This window comes from Thunnus maccoyii, chromosome 7 (assembly GCF_910596095.1).
Source record: "Thunnus maccoyii chromosome 7, fThuMac1.1, whole genome shotgun sequence".
Classification (NCBI taxonomy): Eukaryota; Metazoa; Chordata; class Actinopteri; order Scombriformes; family Scombridae; genus Thunnus; species Thunnus maccoyii.
Genome location: NC_056539.1, coordinates 9795520 through 9813230, shown reverse-complemented (window position 1 = coordinate 9813230; position 17711 = coordinate 9795520). Strand labels below are relative to the sequence as shown.

General features: G+C 40.1%; 1 protein-coding gene across 13 annotated transcripts in view; it reads left to right on the top strand.

Annotated features, from left to right (window-relative positions):
* The window catches only part of dab1a (DAB adaptor protein 1a), a 240938-nt gene that overhangs the window by 18598 nt on the left and 204629 nt on the right, over positions 1 to 17711 (top strand). The window lies entirely within an intron of this gene.

Genomic DNA, 17711 nt, shown 5'->3' with positions numbered 1-17711 from the left:
AAATTGTTTTTATACTTTTCGTTCTTGTAGTTTTTACTGATATGATTTTGCTGTAACTATTACTTTGATATTTTCTGTTTAATAGCCCAAGTTGCTCAATTGTTCTGTTTACCCAATTTTGTTCCTTTGCTCTTTCCTAATAATCGCTGATGCAATGACCCAGTTTACCCACAGGGATCATTAAAGTTTAATATCAGAGAAATACCTTATAGTTGGCAGTTATTGTTTTACTTCTATAAGACAAAGTCAGTGTTGCTCAGTAATATCTACAAAAAGCCAGTGTTGTTTAGAGCAAATGTGTCGAGGTGATTCAAAATGCCCCTTGAAGCTTGAAATTCACACTGAAGCTTCCTTTTTTTTCCCTCATGATTGTTTTTATTTGTTGCCTTGGTGGTGCTCTCTGTGTGGATGATAGAAAGGCTGGTGAAGCTCCATCCCAGCACATCTCTGAGACATTCATCCTCAGCTCCACCGGTCTGTCTGTGTTGTGGCTAATGGCCTCCTATTCTGTCTGAGAGCCGGGCTGGTGCTGCTGCTGATCTCATGGAGCAGATAGCAGAACACTTCACAAGTTTACAATGTAACTTAATGCTGCGAGGCCATCTTTGTGTCCTTATCGGGTTTCTGTATTAGGGTTTTATGTGTGTGTACAAATGTTTGTGAGGATCGACATTAGTGGGGACAAAAGACCACTCTTATATATAATTGTGTGTGTGTGTGTGTGTGTGTGTGTGTGTGAGAGAGAGAGAGAGAGAGAGAGAGAGAGAGAGAAAACAGGGAGAGTGAGGGGGAACTGTCACCTCGACATGACCCCAAGTTGTCCTCGTAATTAACAGATAACCTTTAATGAGGCATTGGCCTCACAAGCCCTAACCACAGAAATGTCACATTTAACCTGACAGCACACACACACACACACTTATGCACACATGCATACAGTGGAGAATGTGTGAAAAGTGTCCTGTCATACCATAAATGTCATCTGACTGTAACGTTCAGGGGCTGCCTCTGTGCTCTTTACGGATTGATTGTGTGGGTGAGACAGCAACAGGCTGGGAAAGATCAGACTGTCACATCTTACATCGAGAAGAACAGTGAGTTGAACACATGGAGGTCTTTGTAACAAGGAAGACACAAATTAGTTTAATTTGTGGACAGTTTTAATTAAACCACATTTGTCATAGTAGAATCCATTCCACAAAATTAATATCTGATTATTAAAACAATTTTTTCTCGGGAAAATATATAACAGTTGGACATTTATTCTGTAGATTGGGTTCAAATCCAGCAAACATGGACTTAAAGCAACATCCTCGCTTCTGTCCTCACAGCTTCCCTTCGACCTTCCTCCTCTCTGTCGCTCTGTCTCTTTTCTACACTCTTTCTATCCGGTTCTTTCCTGCTTCCTATCTGGCTTCTCTTTGAACACAAACAACTATTTCTGACAGTCCATTTATGCGGAGGTAGATTGATGTGTGTGAGGTGCGCTTGTATTTCCAAAGACACACACTGCAAAGAGGAAACACAAACACACACTCATGCTCACACACACAGAGGACCATCTCACATCCAGCTAGATATCCATCAGGGAGCTGTTGTTTGTAATAAGGTAAAACTCGGCCTTGGATGTGGTCACTGAGTTAAGCTCCTGAGCTGTCATATTTTCTTATTGGGACTAAATAGATTTTCCAGTTTTAGTGGAAAAAAAACAAAAAAACACCCAGCTTGACAAAAGCAATAAACTCCGATGGACCTGGACTGTGATGTCACCTGATAGACCTGCAGAGCGTACATAATCTTATCCCAGAGACAAAAATGCTACGCTGAGTTATTAAGATATCCATGAATAATAACCTGGAAATCTATAGATGTATATAAAGCGCATGCTGGGATGATTTGAAGAGAGAAATAGAAGCATTTATCGAATGTGAATCTCTTTAAATGCCTGTCTACTGAATGTGAGAACGATAACCAATACTATACACAAACACACACGTATTGAACTTTATAGCATGTTGATGCCAAAGGGGGAGAAAATGACTTGTTGGCTATTCATTGGCTGTGCAGCAGTGACTGAGGCTGTATGAGTGTCATTTCACTGAAAAGCGGTTCAGAAGTGAAACTGTCAACTTGCATCAACAGATACGTGACGGCTTCTGAATCCTGAAGAGATCTGGTTGAAGCTTTGTCGGCCGTTCTGCACTGCAGCCTAATGCAGAGATGTACTCATGTACTGTATTGGTCGCGTCCCCCCACTCTTGTGTGCACGTACACACACACACACACACACACACACACACACACGCCAAGTGTCAAGATGTACGCTCAGACACAATCACATAGATATTCCCCCTGCATCTTGTGCTCTCGTCACGCCTCCCTGACTTTCTCTCATTGTCTGAATCCGAGATGAATACGCACTCAAACACTCACACACACACACACACACATACACAGTCACACAAATTATACCACCCGCACAAACACGTTCTTCTTTAGGTTAGAGGACAATTTGTTCAGCATCTGTGAAATTAGACATGGGTTTACAATGTAGCCTTTTCAATACTGATCACTGTCATACAAGTCTGTGTGTGTGTGTGTGTGTGTCTGCATGCATGTGTTTGTGCATTTTATTCTGAAGAGAGTTTTAAAAACTCTGTCGTTGCTCTTTGTGTTAAGTTCTTTTGTGAGCAGACAGCGAGCTCCAGCAGTTTAACTTAATTTAGGGTTTGCACACAGGCAGGCCTTCTTAATGTAATATATATTTATGGACCCAATACATGGATTTTTCTTTTTTTTTGCTTAATGCACATAGCCAAGATGCTCTGCTGCAGGACTGCCTCAGGCCTACAAGGTCTACAAGCCAGGATTGAATTGCTCTCCAACCTCTTATTTTCTGTCAGTGAACCATCCATTCGCATTACTTTACATTAAATTCACTGTAAAGCATAGCCTTTATAATATGCTCACTTTTGTAAGGTCTATTTGGAAAAAATCTGTACTTCACATTGTTACCTGCAGATGCTTGAAGGCCTAGTTACTATATTGTGGAGTGAGTGTCAATGAAATCTCCCGCATAATATACTTTTAATAGAAGAAAATCTGTTGAAAATACACCACTGAAAAATATATAATATGAGATAATTGAACACAATATTAATGGAAAGAACCATTGAAGAAAAAAGACTGAAGACTTTTGAAGCTCATTACAGTTTCATGTGGTGTTCAAGCTGTGGCATGCTTTGCCGTGTTTTTCTGCTTCCACGGCAATGAAATTTTCTTTTTTTTCTCCAAGTGAATATTGAAATTTCTTTTGATCTGAATAGTGTGTCATACATTTGGTAATTGAGTTGTGTTTTGGTAAGGAACATGGTTCTTATGTCTCTATACAGCCCTTCAGAGTATTCGTCAGAGGTGTCCAGTTATAATGTGGTCTTGTGTTAAGGTAGTATCAGCGTGCGCTGTGATGGTCAGCATTATAGCCTCATTCATGATTCTGTTGGATCTCTTTTCATTTCCTGTTGTCACATTTTTGTTGTTGTTTGTGTGCAGTTAATTCTTCGTTTGGAACCAGCTGTGATTACTTTCAAAAATGTGCGACCAGAACTTCAAACTGCGAATCAAAACAAAACAGAAACAAATGTCGGCCAACTCCTCTACAATTAGTCCTGATTATCTTTACACTAAAATTTGACATCAGTCCGTCAATTTTACTCTCCAATCAATCTCACTGTTTATTCATACTCTCTACTAATCTCTTTTCAACACCATATGCTTTTGGTTTTGATATGTTGTCAGGTTGTTTTTGTTGTCAGTATTTGCTGGGTAGGGATCATTTTTTTTAATGTTAGAGTATATAAAGACTGAATGAATTTAAAAAAGCTATGGATATAATATAATAATAATAATTGTGGGGTCCCTGCTTGAGAAGCAGGAACCTATGTTTAGCACTCCTGCTTTGTCCCAGTTCAGGGGCTGCATGCTTTGAAAGATGCATTACAGATGTGTCCTACGAAGGACCAGGAGGCCAAGCTGAACCTGTGCTATTTAACTTCATCATCAAATAAATGCAAATAACCTGGCCATTTGTAGAGGTGTGCCGGTAAACCGGTTTTACTATATTCCTGTTCAAATACTCTGATGGTACACCGGTCAACAGTTTCTATTGCTGTCATTACTGTGACTCCTGTCGTTTTCAGCTACCACAGCAGAACCAGCAGACCAGGCCTTTTAGCTCTAAGTACTAGGGCCATGTCACATGAGCTAGCTGACATACTGTAATGTGACTAGTTTATGGGTGCTGAGTTGTAACATTAAGTAAGACAGAGGATGAATTTTATGTGACTTATAGAGAGGAAACTTCCTGCCTCATGACTGTGCACATTACATTCTTCCTCACTGTGCATCACTCTCAGCTCTGCTCATGGTATCTGTCTAGTAGTAGAGCAGAGGTAGTGTACAGAGGGGCAGGTGGTGCTAGTAGCTTGTACGAGCCCAGTGTGAGTGTACCATGGTCAATTGCTATTAAGTCCTGTGCATGTTGATAAATACCCTTTTTAAAAAATGATTTTAATAACACTGAAGAGAAACCAGAACATGTATGAAAACATGTATGGATATGTAAAATTAAAAAAAAACAGACAATATATTGCATTTAAAGTAATTCCCACTCAACTATCATAAACTTGTAACAACTAACCTGCTTTGTTGTGGTGTTTAAGCACTTTTCTTTTACACATTCCAACAACGTTGCAATATAAAGTTCACTGCTCAGTTTGTATAATATTTTCTTAGGCAAACATGGTGTGAAGCCTTTTCTAATATATTTCAGGAAATACTATCAAATACTGTCATGATAATGCCATTTTTGGCCACAATCATTGAGTTGACAAGGACTATGATGTTGGAAAGTGCTACTGTAAATTAAAAAAATGAGTGTGAACCACAAACTGTTAAAAAAACAAACAAAAAAAACCCCAATAGTGATATGATGCTATACACCGACTGGCCTTAAATAAATTGTGTGACACTGAGAGATACAATAGGTACAAGTTGTGTTCTCAATTCAGGGAACAGATGGTTGCATTTAGAGGAACTTTTGAACTAGACCTGACCTTGTTGTCCCGTTATGACATTTTTGGTCCAGTAGTGTAGACTTCATGCTGTATTGTATTTGGAGAGAAGGCACTGGATCAGGCTGTCTTCACTGGGGTTACATAGCCTACTGTTGCAGGAAGTATGTGAGGGAGCATATCAGAAAATCACAAGATGGCATTTATATGTGTGTCTGTGTGTTTGTGAGAGAGACTGGACTCCAGTTAAATCAAAGCTGCCTCTGTACTTGCTCCCTGAATCCCCTGTTGGTGAAAACTCGGTTTGTCTGGGAGCTAAAAGAGACTGGTGAATTATTAAAGCTTGCTGAAGCTTCACTCATAGAGAACCAGCAGACCACTGAGACACCACAAGACACACACACTGAGAGGCCAGTCTAATGTAATACCCACAGGGTACCATACTCAAAATCGCTACACATGAAGAATGTTGACTGCTCATGCTGAGCAAAGCTGGTGGATTTCACTGTTTGCAACTGCAGATGGACTGCTGTAGCCTTTCAAACATCCAGCTATAGGCTACTATTACTACAGCTCACTACAGCAGGAAGAAATATCATCTCACTTCACATCATTTGCAGCTTGTAATCTGAACCCTACTCCTAAGTCAGACAAGATTTATGAAGAGCTGCTGCTCCCTTGCACTCTCTAACATTTTTAAAGATTCATTCTGATGGCTTTTCTGTTTTATTAGACAAACAGTGGATGGAAAAGTTAAACAAAAGAGAACTGGGTTGCAACCTAGCTGTGTAGTAATGGGTACAGTGATACATCAGTGTTGGCTATTATTAATTTGAATGTAAGATGATGTAGCACATGGGAGTTTAAAGAAAGGTAACGCTGGGAGATTTAACACACATAAACTATGCACTTTTCTATACATGTTATGCGGCAAAGCCAGAAAATAAACTTCCAGCTTCCTGAAAATGACATGATATTAATAGTTGGTTCTCTGTCCATCGCAGTGACTGTGTCCTCAAAGATAGTGATTCACATAGACATAGTGATTCCTCATAGTGTGGTTTATAACGACATGAGAAGTAGGGATGCACCAATCCAACTTTTTCAGTTCTGATACCAATACCTGGGCTTTGAGAATTGACTTTGCTTTGCTTTGCTTTCCTAATTTGGTAAAACAAAATGTAACAAATATCTTTATTTGTTTAAAATTACATAATATAATCATGAATTCATGAGTGAGCGATTCAAGTCATTTGTTAGCAGGAGGAATGGGGTGTGCTCTGCAGGTTCAGCAGGTTCTCCGTCAGACACAGAAACCTGAACAAATTCAACTTTCTAAGGCAACTAATAGTTGCCTTAGAAAGTTGCTGAGACCTTGTATTTTTTACCAGAAGCCTCAGTGGTACCAAAGTGTTGGTGACGTGGCTGAGAGATGAAAGTAATCCCGGAGGGGAAAGTGCCTGAAGTGAGTCTGAGGGGCAAGGCTAATGCTAACTGCCAGTCATTACTAAATAATAAAATGGAAACTCAACTTTTATTAGTTGCTTGCTTTGACATAACCACCAAGTACATTGTCAGGGGATAGTTATACCGTATGTTGCATTGGATTTGATTAGTGGAGGGTTTTGCTGTTACGTTTTAGGCCACATGAAACTGGTTTTCTCTTAGCAAGATTAGCTACAATAGCTGGTCTTATTGAGGCTACACAGGCTGCTCGGGACAACTGCCATTTACCAAAGAGCGTCCAAACAACTTTACATAGTAAATTATAAGTTAGCATACATTTTGTACTGTCTATTAAGCCCTGAGTCATTCCTCTCTGCAGTCATTGTTAACTGGGCTTTTGTTCACTAGCTAACTTTACTGAATAACACAGCCTAGCCCTTGAGGGTATGAAGGTTGTTTTATGACACAATTTTGACTTTTAGGAAGCACTGAAATTCAGAAAACAAAAATATCTCTGCAGAGTTGGTATTTCCAGTTGAAGGCACTAGTTAGTTGTTTGCTCATGGCACAGTGGTCATAATAAGATCTATATTTTTATGAATGATTGTATGTTTAGATAATTTCATCAATTCATGTTGCTCAGCTAATTCATTGAGTTTTTATGATCAAACTCTTAAGTCAGTAATTTTGTATTTTCTCTAGAATAACATTTGACCATTGTGAGAGAATAGACTTTTATGTGCTGTAAACATGCAGATGGATAGAGCAGTTGCTGCAACAGTGTGTTAGTACATTTTAGAAAAAGTGAGCACAGAGAGAATAAAACGATGGTTTACCATGCCCAGTGGTTTAATTAAACTGCTAAAATGAAGCTCATAGTGTAGGTCTATGCAGGAACATAACGCCATTTGTGCTACCTAGATGAGCTGATGATGCTCAGCTCTGTCTACTTGCCATGTTGGCCACTGCTGCATTGCAGGCTGAAAATGTCCAGCCTTCACCCATAGTTTATTCAGGCTGATTAAGTTCATTCATGGACTATTCATCATCTGTGATAAACTGAGCCTTCCAACCTGTATTTTTGCTATCTAGCATTTTGTTGCCACATACACTGAACAACAGTTTAATGTGTTCACGCTGTGAGATAAGAGTGAATACAGATGAAACGCACTAGTACAGACCTATAGCTAAATTAGTAACAATGCATGTATTAGTGGTGAACTGAATCAAATGATAAGTTGGGCTTTCAATATTGGGATTAGTTCATCACAGAATGTTTACGAAATGATCTCTGAAATAGTTTAAACTTCCAGGCATTCATTGTATTGTCCTTTGTGACCAATGCTTCCAATCTGCTATTCCAGGAATGTTCAAACAAATGTGTTCAATTATTGGCTAATGCTAATTGATCAAGGTTTAATACAGTGCTCCTCACTATTTTTTTCATGGGAGCCACACTGGCAGGAGACATTCAATAGGAAAGCCACTTCTATCGCGAAACACCAAAATCCACCCTAACCATTAAGTAAAGCTGCCTAATATTTTGTCATCTCACAACATACAACATGTAATGCACCCAATACAATCTAAAAACAGGGTTACCTTAATATTGGGCTGAGCAGAAGCAGGCATGCATTTCCTTGACTTTCTCTATGTTATATTTGTAGTTTGTTGTTGCAGTCCTTGTGAATTATTTGTATTGGCTACGTTATCATAATTAGGGATGGGTAATGTTAAGATTTTATCGATACTACTAATCTTATCGATTCTCATCAGCCCGCTTCTTTATCGATACTCTTATCGGTTCTTTTTCATTCATTACATTACTTTTTAAAAAATGTTATTTTAAAAAAAAAGGATAAATTCAGAACAGGATTTGAAATGATTTATGTTTTTAAATATGACTAAATATTGTTTCTAGAACAGCAAAAGTAATGTTTAACCCCAGAAAGTCACTATATAAACTCAATAATATGTCACTGGAAACAATTCTAAATGTCAATGAAATAAATATGTCAGACATCAAAATACTGACTCAAGTTTAGAAAGTGAATGATTTCTATGTTCTTTATTCTTTATTCAGTCATTCATCCTGTCCTCTGTCCTCCTCCCTCTGCTGCTAATGTGGATTCACTGCTGCAGGTACTGCTGGTAGAGAGAGGAGGGGCAGGTTTGGGGGGGGGGGGGGCTGCCATCTCAGCCAGTAGCTAAGTTTACAACAATTTGCCATATTTTATTATATGTTGTAAACTAAGCTAAACAGTCAGGCTACACACAGACAGCCTTCATTTTAGCTTGTTCATAATACTTCATTATTAGCTTAACAAGCACGCTGTGGCACCCCGTTCCAGTTCAGAACTGGGTTTTGTGGGGCATCCCTAATCATAATTATTAGCTGCAATGCGAGCCGCCAATTGAAACTTGGCAAGCCGTGCACTGAGTAACATTGGTCTAGTATAAGGTAAAGTCCTCTCAGCCGCCAGGTCCGTCACAGTTACTATCTGCATTTACCATTCCATGCCATCATTTTCTAGTCTAAGGAGATTGCAGCTGATCTATTCTTGCAAGCCAGTGGCAAGTTTCAGCATTATCTGCTGTGTGTGGCAGCCTCCATTGACTGCTGCTAGTCAAGCTGGCATTCATTATCAAGCAGGTAATAACACAGAGCACTGGGTCTAACTCAACCGGCAGTGGACTCATTAATATAAACAGGACCCTAAACCCAAACTTAATTTACTTGAAAGCCTCTTTGGAGACGGGGGTTCAGTGAAGAGCCTTCGACTGAGTGAGTGTGTGCGCGTGTGTGTGTGTGTGCATTTGAGTGCGTGTCTAAGAAAGGTATTAATCATTCCTCTGCCACAGCCCAACACACCAATACACAAACAGTGTTGAGTGTGAGTGCATATGCATTACAAAGCTCCAATTAGATAGCTGATCAGTGGTGTATATTTAAGTAGTCACTCATCTTTTTCCACTCCCCACCCCCACTCATATCTTTTCCATTAATGAGTCCAATTAGCACATGCAAATATTTATTTCTAACCAGCATTTGTGATTTATCACACTGTTCACTCTTTAAAACAAACAGTCTGAGTCATTTGTGTGCATGTGTGTGCTCGCACATTTGTGTACGTGGGTTTTCTCTCTTTATTCATGAAGGCACGTCAGCTCATTAGGCCCTCCTGTAGAGTAAGATCATCAGCAGTGCGGGGAGAGGAATCAAAAGACATCGTAAAGAGGAGGAGAAGGAACATCACAATATTCTTCACTGCAATATTCAGCTATGCAGACACACATACACTCCCTTGTATCAGTCATTGATTTAGGGTGTGCGACTGTAATGGGTACCACTCCACCACCATCAGATTGATGACACCCAGACATCGCAGAAGGCTCTGAGAGGAGGAGGGAGGAGGAGGAGGAGGAGGAGGAGGAGGAAGAGGAGGGGGAGGAGGGCGAAGAAGGAGTAGATTAAATAGAGGGAAACAGAGATGCTCTTTTGGGGAGTTATTGGTGAGAGGTGCTTAAATGTGCTGCACATAGCATTTTAAAATATCAATATATCATTGGCAAATGTGTTATACCTTGATAGAATAGATGTAAATAAATGGTCGCTATTGTAAATGCTTGTGTTTCTATAAATAAGAACAAATTTCCTTTAAATCTTTGCTTCCCTATTAGCTGTCTCCTTTGTGCTGGAAATCTGTTCATTTCCTGCAAAATCTTGATCGAGTCTTGAAAAAAGACTTGATGCCACACAATCTAACATGCAGTGTAGAAGCTATTAGAGGTTGCTGGTCTTCTCGGTGGTGGTAATCTTTGTCAACAAAAACACATTACATGTAATTTTCTATACTTTTTTACCAAAGGGAAATAATTTGGGAAAAATCTTTGTAGAAGAGAACAATCTTGATTAACAAACTGCACCGTATTACCAATCCATTGGTGACCAGAGAGGGAGAATGTGGGAGTTCGAAGGAGCCCGAATCAAACATTAATATATTCAAGAGTGTGTACCAATTACTTTTTATGATTATCTCTGACCTGTAGGTGGGTGTGACGGAACGGGAATTGGTTTCTCATGTCCCGCCATGAATGTGTGTACAGTATATATGTTTGCATGTATGTATGCGTATGCTCTAATATGGAGACTGCGGCATGATCATCTACGTACTATGTTTTATTCATCTGGGAGTCTGTCACTGGCTAATGGAAAAAGGCGATGCATGTATCCGTGTGTGTGCGTGCGTCTTGCTGCTAGCTCTCTGACCCCGTTAACTCTGATTAGCTGTGTAGATAGCTGCTCTGTAAGCTGTCAGTGGAAGAAGGACAGGTAACATAGCAGCATAGAAGTGTAAAACAAAGGAAAACAGGAGGAGGGTGATGGGACTGTAATGTAAATAGATTTAGTGAAGTTATTTGGATGAAGTGCACAAATACAGGCTTTCAGTGTTTGTATATAGTGCATAGGGCTGGTGACAATGACGGTGAAGGAGACAGAACTATAAAAGATGGCTCTATTGAATTCAATCACCAAAGTCCTTCAAACTGAGCTTTTGCTGCATGAATTCATGTCAAAAAGTGCTGCACTGAGACTGAAGAGCTACAGCACAATCCCTTAAAAGACTGAAGAAGACTGAAAACCTTGCTTTTGTTCCTTTGTGACCTTTTTTATTTTAGATGCACAGCAACATATTTAAGGATTTCTACATCTAAGCTGAATAGTATTACTTTCTAGTAAGGTTTCTTTTGGTAATGTACATTTACAACCAGTGACTTGGTTGCTTGGAGGGCCCTTTATTAATAACTTAACATTTATAACTGCAGACTTGATGATGGCTTGTTTATAAGAAAGCCAAGGGCCTTGAGGTTTCTCACTTTATAATCTATCATATCTGCAGTTGTGTTCATATATCTAACTATAAAGGAAGGTGTCTCTGTATCTCTCTCTGTCTCTCTGTCTGTACTTCATGTATCTCCACAACTGTTCATCCGATCGACTTCACACTTGAGGGGTCTATTGCTTAGTGCAAGGACGTGCAGTGTCAAATTTGGTGCAATTTGGACACGCGACGTGTTTAATATTAATAAACTCTGAATAAACAAGCAAACAACGCTCTGTGCAGAAGAGGGGCGGATCTTCAGGGCTCTGCGACTGCATGTCATGAGCGCAGCTGGAGATCAGAGCTGTACAGCAAGTCAGAGAAAAGTATTTTCACATGGCGTGCTTGGACATGCTACACGTTTTTAATATTAATAAACTTTGAATAAACAAGCGAACAGCGAGCTGTACACACACTGTTGGACACAGAGATGATATATATAGATTATCGGCTCATATATTAATATTGGTTTTTTTTTGTTTGTTTTTGTATAGGCCCCAAAAATCCAGTATCGGTGGGGCCCTAATTTCCAAATCATCAAATTTTATCCTGAGTATGTATTATTTCTCAAATTCAGCATATAAGATATAAGATTGTCAGCCCATATATCAATGTGTACGTATACATAAATGCACATTTTTTGCAATGATCACACAGCCAGTGATCAGAGCTGTGCAGCCAATCAGAGAAAAGTTTTTTTCACATTGTGTGCTCTAAAAAGAGAAAAGTTGACAGTGAAAACACAGCTTTTAAATCAAGAATGGACAGACTCTTCGGCTACTTCCCACGAGCAGTTCAAAACCAGTATGTCCCATATAAGCACAAATCTTTTGAGCAAACATACCCACTCATATTATCCAAACCGAAGCCACAGAAAATAAACAATCTAAGAGCCCAGTATGATCAATTCACTTTATTTTAGGATGCACATTTTTTCAAAAGCTCTCTGTTATGTATTTTTAAATACAGCCCTCATTATACTTGAAATAAGAAAAGATTCACTATTACAGCACTTAACATTTGTGTATGATAGAATGTTAGTTTCTCTCATGTTGTTGGTGTATGTACTTATTCACACCTCACTTCAACAGTATTCATTTTTCTATACATTGAAGCAGCCGGCGGCCCTTTCCCAACAGGCGTGTTTTGAACAGGCACTGCTCTAGTTTTTAATCAATAGATTTTGGTCAGGATGCCCTGCAGTTCTAGGGATGATTTCAAGAGCTAGCCAAAAGGATGAAGAGGGTTCTGCTGGAGGAGGATATAAACTGGTCAACCTGGATACCCAAAAGTTGCTCTTTATTAAGAGCTTTCAACCAGTCTTTAAAGCATTAATATATTTTTATTAACCACTTATTAAGCCATTAGTTCCAACGTAGACCACTTTATTACGTATGCCTTGTTAGAAAGTGGTGGTTCTAGTTTTCACACATAATTTATACACTACTTTCTGTGACAGAGTCATTTTTTCAGCATTGCTTTTTATTCAAATGACTTATTTCCTTGAGGAGACTCAGTTCATCCCTGGCATCATAACAGTATTCACAAATAGATATTGCTCTGATAAACACTTACTCTTAAGGGGTGAATTTACATAATTACATTAATTTGCAGGAGGATAATAATGTGGAGAGTCATAATCCTATCAGTGTTACCCAACTATAATTTTATTTTTTCAAGGATATCCCCCACAGATTAATTTTTTTCTGTATAATGTTTAGCCAAACACCTTTTTAAAAAAAAATTTTTAATCGTGTGTGTTCTTTGAGTGTATGCTGTGTGAGCCTTTTTCATGTATGAATGACACTATGTGAGCCTCCATCAGCAGAGATGGACAGCGACATTTACCTTTTGATCTCCAAATCGATGTTTGCTGACTACTTCTCAAATACAAACCAGAGGAAGATTTTTTTTTTTTTTAGTTATTTCTCAACTTCAGCATTCCCATACTGTACCTCATCCACTTCCTCACCCATCAGTCCCCTCACCTCACCCCTTCCAGCCTGCCTCCTCCCTTTTCTCCGTCGCTCAGCAACCATCCGTAATTAATGAGCTTTTACAGTTCGATCTGATCTGCCTCACGATTGGACACGTCTGATAAGCCGAATGGAATATACACAGGCCTGCCCCTCTCTGCTCAGCACTGCCTGGAAATATAATTACTTGAGAATGAACACACACACACACACACACACACACACAGAGTTAAACACACACTTAGACACACAGAGACTGCGTAAGCCCAGGTTAATACCAATCTTTTTCCTCTTCTCTGCACTAATTAGAAATGAACAGACGAGAGTCATTTGTTTGGAAGTTGAATGCACTCTGCACTTGTTGTCGTTATTCAGAGACTCAGAAACTTAGATAATTAAATCTATTTAATGATACGCTTTAGTGAGCGTATGTGTGTATGTTAATGACATGCTCTGATGCTCCTAATGAGCGTGTGACAGTAGCAGGGAGACAGAACAGAATTCCACATCTAAATGCCGTTCAGCCTGTCATTACTTATACGTAATCTCCTCTCTGCCAAATGACAGTTAACACACTTGCTTATCAATCTACCCCTATGGCCACACTCGACAGCTGTCAATAGACTGCTCAAGTGGCTCCTTACAACAACTTCATCACCAGGAAGCAGAAAGGAACTATATTCATGACAAAACTAATTTCCTGGCTGTAATGATGTTCTAATACCCACGTGAATCCTGCTGTATAGATCCGTGGGAAGCCGCAATATATCTTGTCTCGCAGTGAAGGATGTTGTAGGTACGTGTGCGTTTCCTTACAGCTTTGACACAGTGAGCATGTAAGGGCATAAGCACATCCTTTACAGGCACTCATTTAGTGTGGAGTGAAGCAGCACAGTCAGGTTTATTGCTGTGGCCATAGCAACAGCCATGAGTGGAGATGGAGATGACATTTTTTTTAGTGGTGATGCACTGAATGTCCTTGTTGAGATGAGAGAGCGAGAGAGAAGGAGGGTGAGGGATGAAAACGCAGTCAGAGTGAGGGATAGAGAGACGGGAGGGGTGGAGAGGGCTGGAAGAAATTTTAGAGAAAACTGAGTGATGGCTTTCTTTCATATCTTTTTACTGTTTGTTCTACAAGCTGGCAGAGCTCTGTGACAGACTCTTTATGAGTTTGTCATTTTCTTCTCTCAGCCCCCTTGAACAGTCACTATGTTAGATCAGTGCACATTTCACCACTCATGTTGAAATAACACATCTTATCATAATTGTATAATGGAGACATAAGAGTGAATCTGTGTTAGAAATATGGCACATCATTGCTATTATGCTATTTTTTTTACTCACTTGGCTTAAGTTAATTATTTCCAACATTTCCCCGATCTAAGCCTGCCTGATACAGTTACTACAGCTTCCTCTCTTTCCTGAGTTGCTCTTTTCTCCCAATGGGCGACGCTCCACTTGACTTCCCCTCCCACTGTTTATGTGTTCATCTCTTCCCTCTCCCCTGTGCGGGTGTCTGTATGTGTAGTCTGTATGTGGCTAATCTGTGTGTTAGGGAGGGCTGAATAAGCCTGTCTTTGTCAGGGCATTAGGTTTGGAGAGGATGAATACATTAAATGATAAATGGTGGCGGTGAAGGTGGCGGTGTGTGGATTTGGATTCATCTGAGTGCCACCTCCTCTCTTCCATTTCTGTCTCCCCTGCTGTCTTGAGGAGGGAAGTGTGCATTTATATTGTGTATTTGTGTGTTAAATGGTCATTTAATTGAAATGACAAACATTGTCATTTACTGTTATTGGTATCTGGTCATGCAGATAGTTTCATTTTTATGTGCCAGTGGTTTCGCTGTGAACTAGGGCTGCAACGAATGATTATTTACATTATCGATTAATCTGCCCATTATTTTTTCATTAATTGTTTGGTCTATAAAATGTCAGAAAATACTGAAAAATGACCATTACAATTTCCCAGAGTCAAAGGTGACATCTTCAAATGTCTTATTTTGTCCGATCAATGGTCCAAAACCCAAAGATATTAAGTGTAATACCCTGTAGGACAAATAAAAGCATAAAATGATCACATTTGAGAGGAGGTGGCATTTTTGCTTAAATAAATAAAAAAGACTAAAATGAACATTTGATTATCAAAATAGTTTTGGATTCATTTTCTGTAGACTGACTAATGTTTGCAGCTCTACTGTGAACCATTTTCTTAGGGATTGTTTCTTCAGCAGAAAGTATTTCTATCATGAAAACTGCTCAGTGCGATCTGAGGATTATCCAGGGTAAATATGGACATGCCTTTTGGAAACAAAAGTTGCTTTTGAACCTTTTTAAATTATTTTTTCTGTGGTTTTAGCACCACAATCCAAATTCCACCTTAACTGTACTGACGTGGAGGCAGAAATTGCAGAGATGGATATCTCAAAATTTGGGCAAATAAAACCAAAACTAAAACTATCTGCGAGTGTTGATGCCAGTTACTCATCAGGAAAATAACCTGCAGAGGCAATCAGTTGGAATAAAAACCTGCAGATTGTTTTGACTGTTTCCCCAAGATGAAATTTGCAGCACAGAACACACAAAGAATTGAACATTTGAATGTTGGTTGCCTGTTCATATATTGAAGGAATGAAATGCACAATTAAACACTTTCTACCTTGACCTCAGCCCTTCTGAAGCTTTCTGTCAGTACCATGCGCTAACAGAAACACACCTTAGAAAGAGTGACTAGATTTATAAGGATGGATGAGGATGTTGCTGACTCGTCAGCTGCACTGAATCAGTGAGCTGAGGAGAAACGTGAGAGCCAAGGAATGGGAGTGATGTACATTTACTTTTCTTAAAGAAGAAAGATATGATTCTGCTATTAGGTGGAATGTGGTAACCGTGCGAGAGGAGAGGAGGGGGTAGAGGCAGAGCGACAGCAAGAGAGAGGCAGGCGGGGAGTGGGGGCTAGGTTGCTGACTCGGAGCTCTGCTGCGGTGAGCTTTGAGCTAGCGACTCTCTGAGCTCTCAGGCTGTGTGTCTGTAGGCTGCTGTGGTGCAGACCGTAGCCTAGCCACGTTAGCCTCCCTCCACCACTTTCACAGTTTAGTCAGCCGGCAGCTCCGGTGTGCTTCAGCTGCAGTTAGGCTCCACAGTCTTTAAGTGTCTCTGTCTGTAGCTGAGGATTTCCTGCTCCTGCAAGGATTCTCTCTCTTTCTGGCCAAAGCAGAGAGAGAAAGAGAAGGACAGAGAGTAAGAGAAGAGGAAGAGAGGTGGAGGAAGAGAGACAGCGGGCCAGCAGTGACCTTCGTGGTGTGGTGGCAACGCAGAGGAGCAGGAACCGGTACCGTGCACAGGATCCATCAGGTGTGTGTCAGCACTTAAAAAGGATGAGTAATAGAGAGTGTGAGAGTCTGCTTTGGGCTTGGCTTGAATTGGTATTTAGAGGCTGTGTATGGTACAGAAGGAAGGTTGCTTTATGTGGAGTAGAGAAATATGTCAGATTTTTACACTTATACACACTGCTACAACATGTCATATCATACAGTAATTCAGTGGTGCTGTTCAAGTTAGGTAAGAACTACAGAGCTGAGGGAGAGGAGTTGAAAGAGAAGTAGATAAGCATTAAGAGATATTTTTCTATGACATGTTGTAGATGGATATGTCCTCACAGAAGCCTGATATAGAGATTCTGATATGAAGAGAGAAAAATATAAATGGAGAATACCGGAGATGGATGGAGCAGGACAGAGAGGGAGATGTATGTTGTGCCAGCCAGAGCTCAGCCAGGCTGACAGACGTGTTTGTGTGTGTTTTCTTACTGGCTTGGAGTAGGCTAGCGAGAAAATCGAGTATAAATCACTGTGGGCTGGGCGCTGCCTCAGGGCTGCAGGCTAGAGAAGCGTGCTCTCACAGCTCTCTGAGAGCATCTGTGCGTGTGTGTGTATGTGTGTGTCTTGTCATATGAAAGTTTGGCTGTGGGAGTTCAGTGATTTTTTGCGTATGTACATTATGATTTCTCATTGATGCTGATGGGTAAAATCCTCATTACAAAGGGGATGTTTGTGTAAATATGCGCCAGCCCTCAGGTCAGGTGCAGTCCATAGTGTGTAGTTGGGTGTTGTATGTACATCTACATTTGTAGGCTATACCTGAACTCCAGCTTCTCTCCTCATAAAAGCAGTGCTGCTGAATGCTGAGCATTTTTGAATCAAATTGGCAAGAAGATGCTGTGACTAGAGTAACTGTCCTTCATCCAGAAGGCCTGAGATCAGTCTTTCATGTCAGACAGCATCTGCCCTGCTGAAGTGGCCTTGAGCAAGACAATGAATCTCCAGGCGGTGAAGC